Below are 5,802 nucleotides of genomic sequence, written 5' to 3'. Positions count from 1 at the left end.
TGAGGTGGTTTCGTACCCTACCATAATCTCTTCGTTTGTTCTCCTCTATTAGTGACTTTGGAGTGACTCTTTGTTGCACGTTGAGGGATAGTTATATGATCCAATTATGTTATTATTGTTGAGAGAACTTGCACTAGTGAATGTATGAACCCTAGGCCTTGTTTCAACGCATTGCAATACCGTTTGTGCTCACTTTTATCATTAGTTAGCTTGCTGTTTTTATATTTTCATATTACAAAAACCTATATCTACCATCCATATTACACTTGTATCACCATCTCTTCGTCGAACTAGTGCACCTATACAATTTACCATTGTATTGGGTGTGTTGGGGACACAAGAGACTCTTTGTTATTTGGTTGCAGGGTTGCTTGAGAGAGACCATCTTCATCCTACGCCTCCCACGGATTGATAAACCTTAGGTCATCCACTTGAGGGAAATTTTCTACTGTCCTACAAACCTCTGCACTTGGAGGCCCAACAACGTCTACAAGAAGAAGGTTGCGTAGTAGACACCACCCCTCGGGGCGGCGTGGTCGATGGGGGCAGCGTGTTGGGGGTAACCCTCCGTGGCTCCTCCTCCTGTTGTCCTCCTCCTGCAATCACGGCAAGGTTAGCGCCAAGGGATCGTACCCCCAACACACGTTGACGAGGGACGAGTGGGGAACTTACGCCGGGGGCTGCTTCGGGGACTGCTGTCCGGGCTGCTCACCACCACTAGTGGCATCCTCGAAGTGCCCGCCGGAGGCCGGCCGCCAGCCGAGGACCTGGCCCTCTTCACCCTCTGGGCCAGCGTCTCCGCATCCCTGCAAAGATGAAAACAAATCGAGATAAGCAGCACAGTCTGAGGAGACGGAGATGACAAAAAGTAACAAGAAACTTACTCATCCTCCACCTCCTCTTCTGATGCCTTCCTCTTCCTCCTTGGGCTGAGGGACCCAAAGTCGAAGACGACCTCCGTGTCAACGTCTGCCCGAGGAGGGGAAGAAGGTGGAGTCTGGCCACGCTTGAACGAAGAAGAGGTTGTTGCTTTCTTCTTCGCCACCACGGCCTTCACCAACTTCCTCGCCACCGCGGCCCTTGTCTGGCGCACATACCCCTCCTAGGTCTGCTGCGGTTGCACAGCCCTGCCGGGCTGGACCGGCTTGCCGGAGCTGGCCCGCCGCAGGACTCGCCCTCTCCCCATGACCGGAGGATCGACAGCCTCGACCTCCTCCTCCTCCGAATCGTCGACCACATCTTCAATAAGAGGGGCCCCGGTGCTGGCGCTGCTGGCCTCCCCATCGGATTCCTCCCACTGGGCGAGCTCCCTCTCCTCTGCGGCTGCTGCGACCTCGTCCTCCATGCCGCCAGCGCTGCCGGCCTCCCTAGCGAGCTCCGCCTCCGCCGCCCTGGCGGCGATGTAGTCCAGCTCTGCTTGGGTGGTGTCCTAGATGAGCAGCGGCTCGTCGCAGACATACTTCTCCGCCAAAGTATCAAAGAACTCCTGCACCTGATCCGCTAGCGGCTCGAACCAATTTGGGACGGGACCGTGTGCATTGTAGTCCGACATCATGGCGATGATGTCGGTCTGGCGCGAGTTGTTGCTCAGCGGGACCACCCCCGCTGGCAACCCAAACAAGGGCCCCTTGAGGACCTTGCCGGCCTTTGCAGCCTTGCCGGACCTCTTGGCCCTGCCGTCGCGGTTCACGTCGAGCTGAAAGATCCGCTAGCAGAAGTGGGCGTGCCCCATCACCGTGAAGTTGTTGTTGAGGCCAGAGTGAAGCCTCATGATGTCAGCCGCGTTTTGGAAGAGCCAGGCCGGTCTCCCCTTGTTGTGCAGTGGAGCGATTCGGCGGCGGATCAAGTCCGCCCCAATCATCTCCAGGGTGAGCCCGGCAACGGTGAGGCGGTGAATCCTGGTGGTGGCGACCTTGAGCTTGTCATCCAGGGCGTTGACATCGCCCCAGTCGTTCCTGCGAACCGGCGGCGCCTGACGAACCCGGAAAAATTCCGGCGGGTCGTCCTCCCCAATCCAGCACCACCGGCCCCGCCACTCTTCCAACCTCTCCTTCTGGGCGCCCTCCGGGTACGTCCCTTTGGACCTTGGTATCCAGGCGACGCAACCAGAGATGGCGCCTCCCTTTTGGATGCGAGGGTAAAACTAATAGCGGAAGGGCAATGTGTTGGGAAGAACTCCGGCGAAGCCCTCACAGAGATGGGCGAAAAGAGCCATGCACGCCACGGCATTGGGAGTGAAATCCAGAAGGTGGAAGCCAAATGTGTGCATGACATCATTGAAGAAATCGGAGAAAGGGGGGCAGAGACCGCAAGAAAAGTAATCGACGAAGAACGGATACCGATTCGGGGCGGCCTCGGCGCAATTGGCGGGGATGACACGCGTGGCCGGATGCCCCGTCGTCTCCCCCCCCCCCCCCCCCCCCCGTCTTGCACCCCCACAGGGGCCTGAAGTAGTCCCGGAGTTCGACCGCGTCGACCGTCGAGGGGAAGTAGGCGAGATGCGTCCGCCGCGCCACCAACTCGCTCTCCGGCGGCTCCTTCGCCCCGGCATCCTTGGCCACTCCCTTTCCTTTACTTGTTTTGGGGGCCATGGCGGCTGCGAGAGGCAAAGGACGGAGGACAGCGAAGATGCGGCGGCAACGAGCAAAGGCGAGAGTTTGAGAAGGAAGAAGAAGGGGACGGCGATTCCGAGATTGAAGAAGACGCAGGGGGTAAATGAACAGCGCGCCCGCTGTTATTCCTTTTTACGGGGAAGGCGTGGGCCGCCTCTTTTCCCATTAAATGCGATGTGACGCATGCGTGTGGAGACCGCCCCACGCATGACCCCCACGTCACGCACGACCCTCCACGTGCGTGTTCAACGCAGGTCGTGGGGAAGCGCAGCGGACGAAACAGTTACTACGGTAAAAATACGCCCCACCTGCCCGCGCACCGTTCTGGGCCTAGCCCAACAACGCGTCGCGCTTATGTTGAGGCAGACGTTGTTGGTGTCTAATCAGTTGAGGCAAACACGAGTGTCCAAGGAGTGGAGGCACACAGATTATGTCATCAGCGACCAACAAGAAATTGCCAACAGATCCAAACACGGAGATAAGAATAATATCGTTGACATACTACTTGGTCAAGCTAGCAATACTGATCTCGCAGTAGTTCCCATTGTTGGAATGGGGGGCCTTGGCAAGACCACATTAGCGTAACTCATATACAATGAACCTGAAATTCAGAATCATTTTCAGTTGCAGCTCTGGGTACAGCGGGCATCCCCCAGAGAGGTCTATGATACCTTTGGATAGATTTCAAAAACTGGACAGCGGGCACAGGTATCTCCATGTATTGGATGATGTCTGGAACAGAGAGGTCTATAAGTTGGGAAGGCTGAAGGTCTGTCCTCAACATGGTGGCATGGGTAGTGCAATGTTAACAAGAACTCGTGATAAACAAGTCACTGAAATTATGGGTGCAGGTAGAGCCTACAATCTCAATATTGTGGAGGATTTCTTCGTAAAGGAAATTACTGAGGCTAGAGCATTCAGTTCGGAGAAAGAAAAGCCTGTCGAGCTAAGCAAGATGGTTGATGAGATTGTAAGCTGATGTTCTGGCTCTCCTTTAGCTGCAACTGCATTGGGCTATGTACTTCGTACCAAGACTAGCGTCGAAGAGTGGAAGGCTATATCATCTAGTAGCAGCATTTGCACTTTGGAAACTGGATTCTGCCAATATTAAAGCTTAGCTACAATGACTTGCCATCACACATGAAGCAATGCTTTTCCTTTTGTGCTATATTTCCAAAGGATTACAAGATTGATGTGGACAAGCTGATCTGACTATGAATTGCAAATGGCTTTATCCCAGAGCACAAGGAAGATAGTCTTGAAACCTTTGGAAAACGTATTTTCATTGAGCTTGCCTCAAGGTCATTCTTTTTTTTCTCGAGAAAATGCAAAAGACCTTTCCGTTTCTTTTCATTGAAAAGGTAGGGAGTCAGTTACAGTCGTCCTAGGATGAATAATGAAGGATCAGATACAATGCTCAGTGCACGTCCCATAAAGGGGGTAGGACTACTCTAAGGCCTACTGCTCCGGCCTTAGCCCAGGAGTCGGCTTCCTCCTTGATCCGGTCGACTAGCGTGCCTAGGGAGGGCGTCGCGCTGTCGAAGACGTGGCTGTTCATATGCTTCCAGACGAGCCATGGTACGAGTAGCACTACGGATTGCAGGGCCTTGCGTTGTGCTTGCGGCGTGCCGCCACCAGTCCATGAGGGTGGGCTCCTGGTTGGGGATCGACGCCGGTATGCGTAGCCAGGCCAGGGTCTCATGCCATGCCTGCCTAGAGAAGGGGCAGTCAAGCATGAGGTGCCGGATCATTTCCGGCGCCTGATCGCAAAGAAGGCAGCACAGATGATGCTGCAGTCTTTGGCAGGCCAGTCGATCGGCAGTCCAGCAGCGATCCAGGTTGGCAAGCCAATGGAAAAACTTGAGTCGAGGGGGAGCCCAAGCCTTCCAGATCAACTTCCAAGAGTAGGAGTGCACTGATCCTTGGAAGGTAGCCGCGTAGCAAGACTGCGCCGAATAGATGCCGCTCGCAGTCTGCTTACAGATCAGCTGGTCAGGAGCATCGCTGAGCATAGCCTGTTCCGTGAGTTGCCAAAGCTGTAGATACTGGCCTATCTCGTGGATGACGAGGACGCCCTGGATGTCATGGGCCAATGCGTTGCAGTTGAGACCTTCGGCCACCGTTCTAGCTTTGCGCCGGCGTTTGGGGATGCAGCTGTAGAACAGGGGCATGAGCTCGCCAACCGAGTGCCCGTTGAGCCATCGATCCTCCCAGAACAGGGCGTTCATGCCATTTCCAATGGTCATGTAGGTGGAGGCAAAGAACAGTGTACGCTCGTTGCTAGAAAATTGGAGGTCCAGCCCCTGCCAGGCGCGCCCTTCGTCCGTTCGCGAGAGCCAGAGCCACCGCAGCCTGAGCGCGAGTCCAACGCGCTCGACATCACGAACCCCAAGGCTGCCAAGCGCGAGCGGGCGGGAAGCATGATGCCAGTTCACATGGCAGTGCCCGCCGTTGGTGATGGCTCGCCCGGCCCAGAGGAACCCTCGTTGAATTTTCTCGAGTTGCTGCAGTCTTTTCTTCGAGGGGGCAAATGCAACCCGCTGGTGCACCGGGATAGTGCAAAGGAAGAACTTGACGAGGGCGAGCCTGCCGGCTCTGTTCATGAGCCATGCTTTCCAGGTGGGCAAGCGTCCGGTGACCTTGTCGACAAGGGGCTGCAACTGCCCGGCGGAAGGGCGGCGCATCGTCAGAGGTATACCGAGGTAGGTGACCGGGAGCGCGGCAGTCGAACACCCCAAGCTGGTGATCATCTCGGAGGCAACCTATTCCCGATGCAAGACCGTGGCCGAGCTCTTGGTGTAGTTCACCTTGAGGCTGGACGCTCTACCAAACAGGTCAAGGATTTCCTTGACGACAGTCACGTCACTCTCCGTGGCATGGCAAAAGAGCATGACGTCGTCGGCGTATAGGGATATAGCCGGTATCGGCCTCCGCAGATGCAGCGGCTGGAGGATGCCCGTATCATGGGCGCGCCGAATCAGCCGGCCGAGAGTGTCGACCGCGAGCACGAACAGCTGCGGGGACAAGGAGTCCCCCCTGCCGCAGCCCTCCCTTATGCCATATCAGTGGGCCTGGGACACCAATCAACTACACCCGAGTGCTTGCCGAGGACAGGAGGATGGCGATCCATTCGAGGAAGCGATTCCCGAACCCAAATTGGCGCAGAACCTCAAAGAGGAACGGCCAGGAG

General features: G+C 56.0%; 2 pseudogenes; one reads left to right on the top strand and one right to left on the bottom strand.

Moving 5' to 3' along the window:
* Positions 1 to 2,966: 2,966 nt before the first annotated feature.
* Positions 2,967 to 3,977, top strand: LOC123156682 (putative disease resistance protein RGA4; annotated as a pseudogene).
* Positions 3,978 to 4,029: 52 nt separating this feature from the next.
* LOC123156673 (uncharacterized) lies at positions 4,030 to 5,362 on the bottom strand (annotated as a pseudogene).
* Between the last annotated feature and the right edge of the window lie 440 nt (positions 5,363 to 5,802).

This window comes from Triticum aestivum, chromosome 1D (assembly GCF_018294505.1).
Source record: "Triticum aestivum cultivar Chinese Spring chromosome 1D, IWGSC CS RefSeq v2.1, whole genome shotgun sequence".
NCBI classification, from domain to species: domain Eukaryota; kingdom Viridiplantae; phylum Streptophyta; class Magnoliopsida; order Poales; family Poaceae; genus Triticum; species Triticum aestivum.
Note: the sequence above shows the minus strand (reverse complement) of the source record. Positions and strands in the feature narration are given on the sequence as shown.